General features: G+C 31.6%; 1 long non-coding RNA gene and 7 other non-coding genes across 8 annotated transcripts; all 8 read right to left on the bottom strand.

Moving 5' to 3' along the window:
- Nucleotides 1–89: 89 nt before the first annotated feature.
- LOC114170866 lies at nt 90–285 on the bottom strand. The gene has a single exon (XR_003601227.1). It is a non-coding gene; the product is annotated as a U2 spliceosomal RNA (small nuclear RNA).
- Nucleotides 91–3,149, bottom strand: LOC114170604. The gene is made up of 2 exons (XR_003601104.1): nt 2,891–3,149; nt 91–1,715 (listed from the first exon to the last, which is right to left on the bottom strand). It is a non-coding gene; the product is annotated as an uncharacterized LOC114170604 (long non-coding RNA).
- LOC114170873 lies at nt 2,876–3,071 on the bottom strand. The gene has a single exon (XR_003601233.1). It is a non-coding gene; the product is annotated as a U2 spliceosomal RNA (small nuclear RNA).
- A 2,802-nt stretch (nt 3,150–5,951) lies between the features above and the next one.
- Nucleotides 5,952–6,147, bottom strand: LOC114170872. Its single transcript, XR_003601232.1, has one exon. It is a non-coding gene; the product is annotated as a U2 spliceosomal RNA (small nuclear RNA).
- A 5,322-nt stretch (nt 6,148–11,469) lies between these two features.
- LOC114170879 lies at nt 11,470–11,665 on the bottom strand. The gene has a single exon (XR_003601239.1). It is a non-coding gene; the product is annotated as a U2 spliceosomal RNA (small nuclear RNA).
- Nucleotides 11,666–15,466: 3,801 nt separating this feature from the next.
- Nucleotides 15,467–15,658, bottom strand: LOC114170889. The gene has a single exon (XR_003601247.1). It is a non-coding gene; the product is annotated as a U2 spliceosomal RNA (small nuclear RNA).
- A 916-nt stretch (nt 15,659–16,574) lies between these two features.
- Nucleotides 16,575–16,770, bottom strand: LOC114170875. The gene has a single exon (XR_003601235.1). It is a non-coding gene; the product is annotated as a U2 spliceosomal RNA (small nuclear RNA).
- A 935-nt stretch (nt 16,771–17,705) lies between these two features.
- Nucleotides 17,706–17,899, bottom strand: LOC114170880. The gene has a single exon (XR_003601240.1). It is a non-coding gene; the product is annotated as a U2 spliceosomal RNA (small nuclear RNA).
- Between the last annotated feature and the right edge of the window lie 44 nt (nt 17,900–17,943).

Raw genomic sequence — 17,943 nt, 5'->3', positions numbered from 1 at the left:
CACAGAATAAAATCAATTTAGTAAAAGAAATAATAGATACCATACTTTCAACCTCTGAACAAGTATTTTAAAAACCTTAACTGAACAAGGAGGGATGCACCCAACCTTTGCAGTAATGCAAAGCAAAGGAGATACACAAGAGCCACAGTAGCAAGCCACTGCAATTGACCCTTTCCCTTAAAAAATAAATTTAATATCGTGTAAACCAATGGTCTACATATCAGATATTAAACTGATAAGAACAGATACTACACTTGATCTTAGCCAAAAGGCCGAGAAAGGTATGATTTGTATTGGGTATAGATACCACTTTTATATTCTAAGCTGGAGTTCTTGTCAGTGTCGTGACCAATGTGGGACTTGTCACTTGGACTAGGTTGGAGAGCACAATCATTTTTCTTGAATCTTCTTTTTGAATGTATTGCATCCAATAACATGTTTTCCTTCTGGTAAAGAACTCACTGTCCAGATGCCATTCTGTTCAAGGGCTATTAGTTCTTCTGTCATTGCTTTCTTCGAATGTGCATACCATGAAGCATCTTCATAAGATTCTGGTTCAGTATGTGAGTCAATAGAGCAAATAACCTATTTGAAAGAAGACAGTCTTGCCATAGAAACGTGACCCTTAATAGAATATCTAGTTTTCTTTTCAGTTTTAGTAGCAAATGAACTTTGAAAATCTTGTAAATAAGCAGGAACATTATTGTGTCTAGTAGACCTTCTAGGACAATTTTGCTCTGACGCAGAATCAAAAGCTTGTTCAGTATCAATACTATCAGATTTATTCAGATTATCAGGATCATCAATCTTCTGGGCATGCGTTATATGGTTTTCAGAATCAATGTTATCATTTAGGTTTTTACTCTTATGGACAGTAAGATCAAAATCATAATCCTTTATTTTCTCAAAAACAGGTGTAATCATCTTGTCAATAGAATTTTCCTGAGAAATAGTTTTGAAATGAAATTTATCTTCATAGAAGATAACATTTCTAGAAATATGAATGCAATGGGAATTTAGATCATATACAGTACAATCCTTAACATTTGGTTTGAACATGAGGAACATACCTATCCTTGCTCTGGGATCCAATTTAGTCCGATTCACTGAAATAGTAAACATAACACAAACATCCAAAAACATGCAGCTGCTTCATATCAAAACAATTAACATATATCTGGTATTTCTATTGTCAGGATTACTACTACCCAGAAACCCATGTTTCTTGAAACAAACGAACTCACTGTGTCCTCCAACTTTTTTGCAGTAGGTACGAGTAGTAGTTGTATTGTTGACCTTAATCTCAGTTCCATTGAAGAAATTGTTCCCTCCAATTTGCCCCTCTTGGATGGAATTGGGTACATCATTAAGACATGAGAAGTAACATTGTTGTATTGCTTATTGAGGCCCCTCAAGAATTGCATGGCATGATCCTCAATCTTTTCTCTGATGAATGGTAGTTGTGAGACTCTAGCACAGGCGACACAAGGGAGATTGCTGGGTTCTCGCAGGGAAGTAAAAGTTTTTCCTAAATGTTGTAGATGAAGGATTGGTTATGGAATTAAGAGTTCTTTAAAAGATTGGTAAGGCTTTGAACATTGTTGCCACTAGAGTTAGAAGCCACACGTCAAAAACCAAAAAAGTGATGGTTCACTCTTGGAGTGGGCATGCCAACAAATTGCACAACACACAACCCAACCAAGCATGATTAAAACCTGCATTAGATAACTCCAACCCCAACAGCAAAAAATTGAATTAGTTGCACTACACATTCACAATTATATGAATATAAAAAAGATGTAAAGATCATTTGTGACCAGGATAAGAACCATGTAGAAATAAAAGCTTAACATCATAAAAAAATTGGACCGATCTAGGTGGGATGAACCAGGTCCTTGATGCAGTGCAAATCAAAGGCGATGCTTGAAAGTTACTTAAAGCAAAAGTAAATGAAGATTCTAAAACAAAAGGTAATAAAGTTTGTAAGCCAAACTAAATAGTAAAGATTGCAAAGTCAGAAAAATTTGTCATTCACAACTCGAAGCTTGCCTATTTAACACAAAGGCAAGGTTTGAAGTGGTAAGAAAAACTCCATGGCAGGTCTTTCAGCCTCTCAGAAATTTGAAATTTACTGTATTCAACAATCGATCACATCTTGATAAATTGAGCGAAAGGTTTCTTAGTTTTCTTGATAAACATAAACCAAAGCACATGTGTGTGTCTAGATGGAGAAATTGGCGGGTTTTTTAAAGCATTGAAGGCTTTGAGATTAAGAACACTAAGATGATCGAAGTTCAGATTGAGATTATAATTTTGAAATTGGCTCGAGATAGATTGGAGTTAATTTGAAGAAGTTTTACTTCCACAAAAGAAGGAGCAAAAAATTCAAGATGACTTCATTGCAAAGACATGTTTGGATGATTTTTTTCGATGCCGTAACTGAGTTCAACGACGTTAATCTATGAAAAAAGACACACGAGTAGCCATCGTATATAGTTTCCTCAAAAAAAGAACAGAAAAATCTTTAAGAAAATGCTGTCTTTAAAACTAAATTTGGCTTCAAGAATCAATTAGAAGGTGTTTTAGCTAGCGTCTATTGCTGATCAAACTGTTTTATCCAAGACCGAAATATGGGGAAGGTAAGGTCATGTAAGCAAAAAAGGCCTAATGGAGTTGGAGAAGCAAAGCTTGTTTGGTAGTGTGACAAAGTTAATTTAGACTATTTCCATCGATGAAATTGTGTTACCCTTATGGGTCAAACAGAATAATTGAATCAATTTTACCTAAACCCAGTGCATGTGATTAAATCATAATATATGATACTTAAAGGAACAAAGACAAATATTAATATTACAAAATATCTTAACTAAAGTAAGAGGGATGCACCTACCCCTTGCTGTAGTGCAAAGCAAGGACAATGCTCAAGAGCAACAGTAGCAAGCCACTGCAATTGACCCTTTCCCTTTAAAAATAAATTTAATATCGAGTGAACCAATGGTTCACATATCAGATATTAAACTGATAAGAACAGATACTACACTTGATCTTAGCCAAAAGGCCGAGAAAGGTATGATTTTAACAGTACAGATGTTAAGCTTTTATATTCTGACGTTCAACTTGTTGTCAAAGCCCTTACCGATGTGGGATTTTCACTTAATTGATATGCTTCATTCTGCACAGAGGCAACATTATATTCTTCCCATGTAGTTGAGTGAAACTCCTTTTCACACTTAGTTTACTTTTAATATATTATTAGATTTTCTTCTATAACTCTTTACAATTGGTCCTAACCAATGACTGGTTAGGAAAACACTATTCATATCCATTCATGACACCTTATCAATAAAATAACTTTCAAAAATGAAAAAAGTTTGAATACAAGGTTTATTTATGTTACTGTGTATTTTAGATAAAACTTGTATTATTTATTATTTTTATAAATATAATTATATGAATACATGTGATATCAACATTAAACCATTTTCAAAAATATACAAGTATTCATTGTTTCCATATCAACACGCACACACGCGCACACACACACACGCACACGCACATACGCACACACGCACACACGCACACGCACACACGCGCACACACAAACAACTGATAAAGTATTCAAGATATTAAATGACATTGTTGGAGAAGAAAATATAATTCAAGTTGTTACTGATAATGCTGCAAATTTCAAGACAATTGGAGATTTGTTGATGAAAAAACAGAACAACTGTATTGGACTCCATGTGTTGTACACTATATTGATTTGATCTTTGAAAATTTTTAAAAGAATTTGAAGGTACATGAATTGACAATCAAGAAGGGTCAGATTACCACTTACATTTATGGAAAAACAATGTTGATTTCTTTGTTGAAAAAGTTCACTAAAGGTAGAGACTTGATAAGACCGAGTGTAATTAGATTTGCCACGACATATTTGACTCTTGGTTGTCTTCATGAATTCAAGATATCATTATTGACCATGTTCAGCTCCGAGGAAGGGAAGACAAGCAAGTTTGGAACCTCACAAGATGGGAAAAGAGTAAAACGCGTGGTATTAGACAACTAGTTTTGGAAGAATGTACCTACATGCTAGAAGGCTACTACCCTTCTTATGGTGGTCTTAAGATTGGTGGACTCAAATGTAAAACCTGCATTGAGTTTCATTTATGAAGAGATGGGCTGTGCAAAAGAGAAGATTAGGTCCAATTTTAACAATATTAAAAAGAAGTAAAATTTCAAACTTTTACTCATTCAAGGTTTAATTACTTATGTTTGAAATTAGTTTGGTATTGAATGTAGTTATGAAGAGGTTTGGAGAATAATCGATGCTCGATGGCATAGTCAACTTCATAGGCCTTTGCATGCAGCTGCCTATTTTCTCAACCTCCACCTCCACTATGAACCTAACTTTAGATGTGATGATGGTGGAGAGGTGAAAGAAGGATTGCATATATGCATGAGAAGATTGGTACCAAATTTTGCAGAAAGAAGAAAAATTAATTTGTAAATTGTTGAATTTCATTTTCTAAGAGGACTTGTAATTCTTTGGGATGTGAGTGTAATTGGAGTTCATTTGAAATGGTAATTTAAATTATTTATAATTTATAATTTCCTTTATTAGGTTTATATCTATTAAAATTTAATATTTCATTTTAGGTTCATACAAGGAGAAGGAACCATTTGCATCAGAAAAAGATGACTGATTTAGTTTTTGTGATGTATAACTTGAAGTAGAAAAGTAGATAAATTCGAAAAATTGTTGCTCTTCCATTTGATGACATTGAATCTAACGATGAATGGGTAACTAAAGAGCCAAATGATGTTGTTGTGATTGAGCAAGTTGAAGGTGAAAATGATGTTTAAAGTGTTCCCTTAGACGGATCAACAACAAATCCAACTCTAGATGCTTTTGATCTTGATAACATAACTTTTGATGCCAATTAGGATGCACAAGTTTCATCGGGGAAGAGTTAGATGAAAAGGATGGAGATAATGATGTAATTAGAAAATTAGAGGATTAATTAGACATAGACATTTGACATTTGAATTTATGAGATTAAGAACACTAAGATGATGGAAGTTCAGATTGAGATTATAATTTGGAAATTGGATTGGGATAGATTGAAGTTAATTTGAAGACGTTTTACTTCTGCAAAAGAATATTTTGTTGAAGGAGAAAAAAAAATTCAAGATGACTTCATTGCAAAGACATGTTTGTATGACTTTTTTTGATATATAATGAACCTATCCTTTCTTGTAGTATTGTTGCTGTCTTATTTGCAGCTTTTGTCGTTGCTGGAATTATGTGGTATGGTTCAACAACTCCAATTGAATTATTTGGTCCTATTTGGTAGCAATGGGATCAGGATACTTCCATCAAAAAATATATAGAAGAGTTGGAACTAGACTAGTCAAAAATCAAAATTTATTAGAAGCTTGGTCTAGGGTTCATGAAGTAACGAAGTTAATATATATATGAAAAGGACAGAGGAATCACCACCATATATAGTTTCTTAAGAAAGAATAGAAAAACCTTGCTTGGTAGGAAAACAACTTCAAAATTAAATTTGAGTTCGGAAATTGATTATCAACCTGTCTTATCTAAGACTGAAATATGACATAGTAGGTAATGTCATATAAGCAATAAAAGACATAGTTGAGTTTAAGAAAGGCTTGTTTGGTAGCGACAAAGTTGAGCAAGTTTAGTATAATTTACACTATTTCCTTTGTCCTAAAAATTCATCGAGTATCAACCCTAAGCCATGAACTAATTTTGTCCTAAGTAAGCTGGAAGATTACTAGAAATATATATCCAACATAATCTCAAAAAAGGATCATGTTGAACAAGCTGTGTTAGACAATTTGTTTGACTTGACTAGTACATGTGACAAAATCATAATACATGATACTAAGCCATAAAGACAAATATTATAAAATTTGAACTGAACTAGGAGGGATGCACCAAGCCATTGCAATAGTGCAAAACAAAGGTGATGCTCAAGAGCCACAGTAGCAAGCTACTGCAGTTGACCCTATCCCTTAAAAAATAAATTTAATATCGTGTGAACCAATGGTCCACATATCAGATATTAAACTGATAAGAACAGATACTACACTTGATCTTAGCCAAAAGGCCGAGAAAGGTATGCTTTGAACAGAGTTAGTGTTGAACTTTTATATTCTGAGTTCAAGATGCTTGTCAGAGTCTTGACTAGTGTGGGACTTTGTAAATTGATTCAGATGGTAAAGGTGCTACTAGACAAGCATATCTTTTCACAAATTGTCAATAATATCCGTTTAATATAACATTTATCCTGATAATTAGAACATTTTTCAGTGGTCTTGAAACACCAAGTTGTGTCTGCTAGAAATTCCCGGTTTTCATAAAACCTTAAAGCTTTTGAGACTAAAAACAATAAGATGATGGAAGTTCGAAATGAGATTATAATTTTGAAATTGGATTGAGATAGATTCGAGTTACTTTCTTTGTATGAGTGTTACTTCTGCAAAAGAATAATTTGTTGAAGGAGCAAAAAATTCAAGATGACTCCATTGTGGAGAAGCCACGTTTAGACGACTTTCTTCAAGAATGAGGAAGAGTTTTCAACTGTCATGCAGATGAATTGATAGTTCTTTTCAGATTTCAGTTTGTGTCACTCTTGTGTCTCAGTTACTCTGTAAATTACACTATTTTTATATGTTTTACAAAAATTCCTTAACTATCAGTCCTTGCTGTCCGATGCAAACATTTTTTCAAATATAAATTCAGTTTTAGCATAACATAAGTTTGGTTATACTATTCATGCTTGAGATCTTCTGCATGTGATCATTGTTTGGACGTATCTAGTATTCACAAAATGTGTTTAGTCTTTTCATTTCATAGTAAGATGAATTTTTCTGATACTTCTAAAGGATTACAAAGAAACATCTAATGTCAATGATATTGAAACTGAAGTTTCATGATGTTTCTTTGTTGAACATTTTGAGACCCTTTTCTACAATGCACACCGAACTTCTGAACCACTTTGACAATACACACCCTAAACCATTTTGATACCCTTTTCTACAATACACCCTAAACTCTAAATTTGGTGTGATGGATGTAACATCCCTGGCTACCCCTCCTCGGGCCCAGAGGCTGTCAGGTTACTACAGCCCAATGCACTCCAACCCATCACCCTTCTCCGTCCATTCATACTGGGTGGGTTGTTGCCAGTGGGGATCGAACCCCCAACCTGACCTTTAACACCTCTGTCTCACCAGCAGATACTCAGAAATGAAACAATAGCAAAATAATCAGAAATGAAACATATTTCCGAAAAAAAGAGGGTGCAAGGGGAATTCTATTGCTCTTCAAATTCAAAATTACATGATCATAAGCAAGAATCTTTACAACTAAAACAAAAACCACACAAGAAATAAAAAATTCATATTATAAAAAAGTTAAATTATTCATTTGGTCTCAATTTTTGTTATGAAATATCAATTTGGTCCCTTAATTTTTAAAAATCTCATTCAGGTCCCTAATTTTAAAATTATGTATCAATTAAGCCCCTTATGTTTAAATTGGAGAAACACCATTACCAGATGCTTATGTGGATATGTGTAATTGAAATGTGTCATTTATATTTAAATGCATTGGAAGCTGGTGTAAAATTTATAATAGAAACGTGTCATCCCTAATCCCTAAATTAGTGTTGTTGATCTTCATACCTCCTTTGTGTTGTGCATGGGTGAGAGATGTTTAATCCACTTGGGTATGAAACCACATGAAAGAAATAATTACAAATCAACACATATTACCCAAACTTAATCACCCCATAAACAACTATTGACTGGTATGACATGAAAGATAAAAAAATTGAGTCATACCACATGCTTGCAAAAAATACAGCAGAGGTCATCACTTGTGAGCACAGAGGTCATCACCAACAAATCATACAGGTTTAATAAACTTGGGTATGAAACCACATGAAAGACATAATTACAACTCAACACAAATTATCCAAAGTGAATCACCCCATAAACAAGTATTGACTGGTATAGTATGAAAGTTCAAAAAATTAAGTGATACCACATGCTTGCAAAAAATGTAACACAGGTCATCACTTCTGTGCACACATGTCATCACCAACAAAGCAAACATGTTTAAACTTGGGTATGAAACCACATGAAAGAAATAATTACAAATCAACACATATTACCCAAACTTAATCACCCCATAAACAAGTATTCACTAGTATGACATGAAAGATGGCTTAAATATACATTTGGTCCCTATTTTTGTTGATTTTATTCAATTTGGTCCCTATTTTTGTTGATTTTATTCAATTTGGTCCCTATTTTCGTTTTATGTTCAATTAGGTCCTCATTTTCGTCAAATTATGGTCAATTTGGTCCTTTTCACTAACGGTGTTTAAATAGTTAACGTTTTTTGAACAGTACATGCCACGTGTCAGCTCCTGGTTTTTTTGATTTTTTTTAAATTTTTTTAAATTTTTTTTAAATTTTTTAAATTTTTTAAATTTTTTAAATTTTTTAAATTTCAAAAAAATGGTCCACGTGTCAAGTCACAATTGTGCCACGTGTCAATGCTAGTGCCACGTGTCAGTTTGTGGTAGTATTATTTTTTTTGTTCAATTTAGTCCCTATATTCGTTATTTTTGTTCAATTTAGTCCCAATTTTTATTAAAATAAATCAATTTTGTCCTTTTCAAATTGACACTAAATTTAATATCTTTTATACAAATTATATTAATATCTTTTCTAAAATTGACCTTTAAATTTATTATTTTTAAATTCAATTATAAATTATTAAATTTAATTATAAATTGAATAAATTCTTATATTTAATTTCTAAATAGAATATAATTATTTAAAATATTATAAGAATACAATTATTAATTTTTTTCTAATATTTATATTCTAAAATATTTTTAAAATTGATATATAAAAATATTTTAAATATTCAAAATATTTTAGAAAAATAAACTAATATTTGTAAAATTAACATTTACATATAAAATATTTTAGATTTTAATATATAAAATGCAATAAAAATATTAAATATTTAAAATTTAAATGTAAATTTTACAAATGTTAATATATATTTTTAAAATTTAATAATTATATTTAAATAATTATATTCTATTTAACAATTGAATCTAAAAATTATATTCAATTAATAATTAAATATTATAATTTATAATTAAATTTAAAAAATAAGTAATAATAATGTCAATTTTAAAAATTAAATGGTTTTATTTTAACAAAATTTGGGACTAAATTAAACAAAAATAACAAATATAGGGACTAAATTGAACAAAAATAACGAATATAGGGACTAAATTGAACAAAAATAATAATACTATCAGAAACTGACATGTGGCACAATTGTGACTTGACACGTGGACACTTTTTTTGAAATTAAAAAAAATTAAAAAAAAATTAAAAAAAATTAAAAAAAAATTAAAAAAAAATCAAAAAAACCAGGAGCTGACACGTGGCATGTACTGTTCAAAAACGTTAACTATTTAAACACCGTTAGTGAAAATGACCAAATTTACCACAATTTGACGAAAATGAGGACCTAATTGAACATGAAACGAAAATAGGGACTAAATTGAATAAAATCAACAAAAATAGGGACCAAATGTATATTTAAGCCCATGAAAGATCAAAAAATTGAGTCATACCACATGCTTGCAAAAAAAAAAAAAAGAGAGCAGAGGTCATCACTTGTGAGCACAAAGGTCATCACCAACAAATCATACATGTTTAATAAACTTGGGTATGAAACCACATGAAAGACATAATTACAAATCAACACAGATTATCCAAAGTGAATCACTCCATAAACATGTATTGACTGGTATAGTATGAGAGTTCAAAAAATTAAGTGATGCCACATGCTTGCAAAACATGCAGCACATGTCATCACTTATGTGCACACAAGTCATCACCAAAAAAATCAGACAATTTTAATCAATCTATTCAGAAAACTAGTATTCATGCACTTATCAAAGTACTTTGTTCATTAAAAAGCTACTTCTACTTCAACTTTGACTAATTTCACATCTAAAGTAAACCCAACCAACTCCATCACAAAAATATACTGACACAAACACAATAAACGAAACCCTAGAATCAACAATCATCTACTTTAAATGGAAAAAATCAAAACTTTGGGTCTGTTAAACAATAAAACACACCCTAACACAACAAATAGAAAAAAATTTGCCATACCTCCAATCTTGTACAACCACCGTCATTCTTAGACCTGTAACCTTCAAAAACAATGGTTGAACAACCCAAACCCAATGGAGGAGCCGCTTCACCTCATTGATTGAAGAAACTGCGATAGAACTCCCTTTCATAGCAAACGTTGTTTCCTGCTCGATGAGAGACACAAACCCCCGTCGCCAACAAAATCGAAATCTTCTCCCTAACCGTTTCAAGGTTTGCCCGCGAGAGAGAATCCGCCAGGTTGTGCTATCTTGTGTGCTCAAGGCCTTTTGCTATCTTCCTTCGCGACAAACCACTCAAAAAAACCATTGTCGTTGGGGTGAGAAGAGAAACAAAACGAATATAACATAAGTTAGGCCATATTATTCATGCTTTAAGCTGAAAAGGGACCTTCACATAAGATGCATGTCAAAACTAAATAAACATATAATCACTACTTTTTTGCTTTTATGATATATCAAAAAGCAATAAATAGAGAAAAAACCTTAATCATTATATATATATATATATATATATATATATATATATATATATATATATATATATATATATTATGTTTGTTAAAAAAATCAACTCAGGGTTGTGTACAACTCCCCCTGGTTGTTTGTATATATTTTTTCAAAATAGCATTGGGAATTTGGAGGAGTTTATTGGTTGGGGTGTCAGATATAAAATTTTTTCCTGAATGCTGTAGATAAAAGATTGGTGATCTAATTGATACAAGATTGGTGCTCTAATTGAAAGTTCTTTAAAAGATTGGTGAGGCTTTCATAGCTTCAACATTGTGGTCTGGGAGAGCAGGTGGCCTTGTTGCCCTCACTTGAGTCAGAAGCCAGAATTTCTATCCCTCGAGCTATGAATAAAATAAGTGATGGGCATAAAGTGATTAAATGTTAGAAACTGTTAAAATCTTCTAAATGTGGTCATTCTCTGCAACTTCCAAGTATTCACAAATTGTCTTTTATATTTGCCATTTCATAATCGGATGAATTTTCCTGATACTACTAAAGAATTACAGACAGAAACTTTTATAATTTCAATGATATTGAAACTGAAATTTCTTGAAGTTTCCTTGTTGTGCATTTTAAGGTCCTTTCACGAGATAGGTGATTAAAATCAGTAACAATTTTACTTAAAACCCAGTGCATGTGATTAAATCATAATATATGACACTTAAAGGCACAAAGGCAAATATTAATATTACAAAAAACTTAACTTAGGTAGGAGGGATGCACCTAGCCCTTGCTGTAGTGCAAAGCAAGGACAATGCTTACGAGCCACAATAGCAAGCTACTGCAGAAGACCCTTTCCCTTAAAAAATAAATTTAATATCGTGTGAACCAATGGTTCACATATCAGATATTAAACTGATAAGAACAGATACTACACTTGATCTTAGCCAAAAGGCCGAGAAAGGTATGATTTTAACAGTATAGATGTTAAGATTTTATATTCTGACCTTCAGCTTGTTGCCAAATCCCTCACCGATGTGGAATTTGTCACTTAATTGATATGCTTCATCCTGCAAGAGGCAACATTATATTCTTCCCATGTAGTTTACATAATCTTCTCAGTTTAGTGAAACTCCTTTTCACACTTAGTTTACTTTTAATATATTATTAGATTTTCTTCTATAACTCTTTACAATTGGTACTAACCAAGGACTCTGCTTTGGAAAACACTATACATATTCATATATGACACCTTATCAATAAAATAATTTTCAAAAATGTAAAAGCGTCAATAGAAGGTTTAGCTATGTTATTGAATATTTTAGATAAAACTTGTATTATTTATTATTTTTATAAATATAATTATATGAATACATGTGATATCAACATTAAACCATTTCAAAAATAATACAAGTATATTGTTTCCATATCAACACACACACACACACACACTTTTTTCATTCTCTCTGCTTTAAACCATTTCAAAAAGAACTGATAAAGCACTCAAAATATTAGATGACATTGTTGAGTTTGTTGGAGAAGAAAATGTAATTCAAGTTGTTAATGATAATGCTTCAAATTTCAAGACAATTGGAGATTTGTTGATGAAAAAAACAATTGTATTGGACTCCATGTGTTGCACACTATATTGATTTGATCTTTGAAGATTTTGAAAAAAATTTGAAGGTCTATGAATTGACAATCAAGAAGGGGAGAAAGATTACCATTTACATTTATGGAAGAACGATGTTGATTTCCTTGTTGGAAAAGTTCACTAAAGGTAGAGACTTGATAAGATCGGGTGTGACTAGATTTGCCATGACATATTTGACTCTTGGTTGTCTTTATGAATTGAAGACATCATTATTTACCATGTTCAATTCTGAGGAGGGGAAGACAAGCAAGTTTGGAACCTCACAAGAGGGGAAAAGAGTAAAATGCGTGGAATTAGACAATTAGTTTTGGAAGAATGTCTCCTCCACATGCTTGAAGGCTACTGCGCTTCTTATGGTGATCTTAAGATTAGTGGAGTCAGATGTAAAATCCGCATTGAGTTTCATTTATGTAGAGATGGATTGTGCAAAAGAGAAGAGTAGGTCCAATTTTAACAATATTAAGAAGTAAAATTTAAAACTTTTACTCATTCAAAGTTTAATTACTTATGTTTGAAATTAGTTTGGTACAGAATGTAGTTATGAAGAGGTTTGGAGAATAATTGATGCTCGATGGGATAGTCAACTTCATAGGCCTTTGCATGCAGCTGCCTATTTTCTTAACCCCCACTTCCACTATGAACCTAACTTTAGATGTGATGATGGTGGAGAGGTGAAAGAAGGATTGTATATATGCATGAGAAGATTGGTACCAAATTTGGTAGAAAGAAGAAAAATTAATTTGCAGATTGTTGAATTTCATTTTGCTAGAGGACTTTTTGGAATGGAAGATGCAAAGGACTGCAGGAAAGCACTAAATCCGGGGGAATGGTGGGAGAGTTTGGGGATGGAACTCCAAAGTTGAAGAGATTTGGTATTCAAATTCTAAGCTTGACTTGTAGTTCTTTGAAATGTAAGCATAATTGGAGCTCATTTGAAATGGGAATTTAAATTATTTATAATTTATAATTTCCTTTATTAGGTTTATATCTATTAAAATTTAATATTTCATTTTAGGTTCATACATAGAGAAACAACCATTTGCATCAGAAAAAGATGAATGATATAGTTTGTTTATGATGTATAACTTGAGGTATAAAAGTAGACAAATTCGAAAAATGTTCGCTCTTCCATTTGATGACATTGAATCTGGCGATGAATGGATAACTGAAGAGGCAAATGATGTTGCTGAGTTTGAGCAAGCTGAAGGTGAAAATGATGTTCAAAATGTTCCCTTAGATGGATCAACAACAGATCCAGCTCTAAATGTTTTTGATCTTGATAACATAACTTTTGATGATAATTAGGATCAGTGGCAGATCTTGATCAAAATTTATGGGGGAGCCAAAATAATATACTTAAAATTTATATATTTAACATTATTATCACTCATTCAATAAAAATGAATAATACTTTAGTATAATTATAACTATAAAGCAAACTATACTATTTAATGGATTGTCCATCGTATGTATGCGATGAGTAACCATATTGTCATGTTTTAATCTTCACTCATTTTTTATCAATTTTAAAAAATGAATTTATTTTTTTGTTTTTCATTAATATACTTATTTAAAAAACAAGTTTAAGACTAAAAACAATTTATCATAATATAACCAATAATTGAGAGACATAATTACTAAAAAATTATGATAAACAAGTCACAATTAAAAATTTTCTATAAATATATATATATATATATATATATATATATATATATATATATATATATATATACAAAAGGGTCATGAGATAAAAAGATAGTGGTAAATATTAAACGTATTTCAGTACCAAGTGAGATCGGAGAAAATTACTTTTTTTCTTTTTTAAGAATGGAAGGAGAAGATACAAAAAATTAGGACATAGATAATAAATTTTTTCTTAACTTTTTTTTGTTTCTTCACAACATAACAAAATGAAATTAGGTAAAAATGAGAGATAAATACAACATGTGAAAAACTAAAAAGACAATTAGAATAAAAAATAAAAAATAATCTTAATAATTTATTTTCTTTATTATATTTGATTTTATATTTTATAATTTATTAACATTAAATTTTATACTATAATAGAAATAAAAAATACCTAATTTTATTTTTATTAACTTTTCAATATACTATTATCTAATTTAAAAAGATATGCATTTAAAAAAATTTAAAAATAAATAATTAACAAATTTTAAGCATATATAATTTAAAAAAAATTAAAAAATTGAAAGAATGAAAAAGTTTGGAGGGGCCTGCCTCAACTATGCTCCGCCCCTGATTAGGATGCACAAGTTTCATTGAGGGAAGAGTTAGATGAAGATGATGATGGAGATAATGATGTCATTAGAGGATTAGACATAGAAATTTGACATTTGAATTTATGGGATTAAGAACACTAAGGTGATGGAAGTTCATATTGAGATTATAATTTGGAAATTGGATTGAGATGGATTGAAGTTAATTTGAAGACGTTTTACTTCTGCAAAAGAATATTTTGTTGAAGGAGAAAAAAATTCAAGATGACTTCATTACAAAGACATGTTTGTATGACTTTTTTCGATGTCATTATGAACTTATCCTTTCTTGTAGTATTGTTGCTGTCTTATTTGTAGCTTTGTTGTTGTTGGAAATATGTGGTACGGTTCAACAACTCCAATTGAATTATTTGGTCCTACTCGATAGCAATGGGATCAGGATACTTCCAACAAGAAATATATCGAAGAGTTGGTGCTAGACTAGTCGAAAATAAAAATTTATCAGAAGTTTGGTCTAGGGTTTATGAAGTAACGAAGTTAATCTATATATGAAAAGGATAGAGGAATCACCACCATATATAGTTTCTTAAGAGAAAAAATTCATTGTGCTAAAAAATTCATTGACTGTCAACCCTAAACCATGAAATTATTTTGTCCTAAGCATGCTGGAAGATATAAAGACAGTTTATTATTGCTCTTCATGGATGGACTATTTTGTTATCCCATGAATAAAAACATATATACAACGTAATCTGACAAAAAAGGCATGTTGAAGAAGTTAAGTTTGACAGTTTTGTTTGACTTGACCAGTACATGTGACTACATCATAATACTAAGCCATAAAGACAAGTATTATAAAAACTGGACTGAACTAGGAGGGATGCACCCAGCATTTGCAGTAGTGAAAAGCAAAGGCAATGCTCAAGAGCCACAGTAGCAAGCCACTGCAATTGGCCCTCTCCCTTAAAAAATAAGTTTAATGTCGTGTGAACGAATGGTCCACGTATCGGATATTAAACTGATAAGAACATATACTTCACTCTTAGCCAAAAAACCGAGAAAGGAATGCTTCTAATAGTAACAGTACAGTTGTTGAGCTTTTATATTCTGACCTTCAGCTTTTATATTGTGACCATATAAGACCTCAAAAGAATTAACATATACGATGCGTAGCACCCAAATCAAGGAAAAAGAAGAACCAATGATGCGCAGCCGAGCTCTAGAAGAGCTCTGATACCATCTTAATAAACCTAGATTGCATATGAAGAACAAACTTGATGCAGAGAAGAACAATTCTTGATTTAGTTATTTTCAGATTTCAATTTGAGTCACTCTTGTATCTCAGTTTGTAATTTAAACTATTTTCCCTTCTGTCCTACAAATTCCTTGACTATCGGTCCTAGCTGTCCGATAACCTAAGTTAGGTCTTTTATTCATGCTTAAGCTGAAAAAGGACCTTCACATAAGAGACATGTTAAAGCAAAATAAACATATAATTGTTACTTTTGCTTTTATGATATACCAAAAAGCAATAAATAGAACAAAAAAAAATGTATAATCACCATAATAATTTTTTTTGTTAAAACAATCACATCAGGGTGGTATACAACTCCCCTGATTGTTTATTGTTTATACATATATTTTTTCAAAATAGCATTGGGAATTTGGAGTTGTTTATTGGCTAGCGTGTGAGAAATTTTTTAGTGAATGTTGTAGATGAAGAATTAGTGATGGAATTAAGAGTTCTTTAGAAGATTGGTGAGGATTTGAACATTGTTGCCACTTGAGTTAGAAGCCAATTAAGTTCCATCAGATTGATGCTCCCACTTGGGTCAGATACCATACTTCAATCTCTCTGGTTTATAGTTGTTAGATAATTGTATTCAGTTTTACATAAACCCAGTTCATGAGATTAAATCATAATATATGACACTTATGGCACAAAGACAACTATTAATATGTTAAAAAAATTCACTGAACTAGGAGGGATGCACCTAACCTTTGCAGTAGTGCAAAACAAAGGTAATGCTCAAGAGCCACAGTAGCAAGCCACTGCAATTGACTCTTAACCTTAAAAAATAAATTTAATATCGTGTGAACCAATGGTCCACATATCAGATATTAAATTGATAAGAACAGATACTACACTTGATCTTAGCCAAAAGGCCGAGAAAGGTATGCTTTGAACAGAGTTAGTGTTGAACTTTTATATTCTGAGTTCAAGATGCTTGTCAGAGTCTTGACTAGTGTGGGACTTTGTAACTTGATTCAGATGGTAAAGGTGCTACTAGACAAGCATATCTTTTCACAAATTGTCAATAATATCTGGTTAATGCAAGAAATCACGTAGTAGCTTTCAACTTTGAAGTATCCATAGCAACACTTAATCCAACTGAATATGTCCTAAGTAATCAATTTCCTACATTCCAATTGAAGATTTGGAAAATTGAGCATATAATTGTTGTTGTTGAAGGATCTGGAGAACCACTTCTAAATGATGTGTATGCTCATTCTATAATGGTATGGTTTCACTTTCAAAGGAGCTGCTCCTTCCGTTAAAGAATTATGATGATCACAAAATTCAGGTGGTAAGGTTTGTGCATTGTGATCCATCAATGTCATGCTATAAGGTTTGACAATGGAATTCCTATAAATCATATGCCAAATGTGATGTGGATGTGCTTGCATCGGAGCATGATCCACTCCTCCTTGTAAAGTAAAAATTTACCATTATGCAGGAATTTTAGTTTAAAAATTCTTGTCAGCAACATAGGGTTCACTTGTCTTGGATCATTTTGCACCTAAAATAATGGAGTTGGAAGGCTTGTTTGGTAGTGTGACAAATTTTAGCTGTTTACTATAATTAAAGCCATGAACTCATTTTTTCGAAAGCTAGAAGATTTAAAGTAGACTACTTAATGACATTATTCTACCCTTATGGGTGAAACAGAGAATAATTGATTCAATTTAAATAAGATAACATACCATACTTGAATCTCTGATTTATAGTGGTTAGACAATTTTACCTAAACCCAGTGCATGAGATTAAATCAAAATATATGATACAAGGCTCAAAGACAACTATTAATATTATAAAAAACTTAACTGAAGTAGGAGGGATGCATATCCCTTGCTGTAGTGCAAAGCAAGGTCGATGCTTAAGAGCCACAATAGCAAGCTACTGCACTTGGCACTCTCCCTTTAAAAATAAATTTAATATCGAGTGAACCAATGGTTCACGTATCAGATATTAAACTGATAAGAACAGATACTACACTTGATCTTAGCCAAAAGGCCGAGAAAGGTATGCTTTCAAAAGGGTAAGAGTTGAACATTTATATTCTGATTTCCA

The sequence above is a fragment of the Vigna unguiculata genome, chromosome 11 (genome assembly GCF_004118075.2).
Source record: "Vigna unguiculata cultivar IT97K-499-35 chromosome 11, ASM411807v1, whole genome shotgun sequence".
Lineage (NCBI taxonomy): Eukaryota > Viridiplantae > Streptophyta > Magnoliopsida > Fabales > Fabaceae > Vigna > Vigna unguiculata.
The sequence above is the reverse complement of the archived record's forward strand: the minus strand, read 5'-3'. Positions and strand labels throughout refer to the sequence as shown.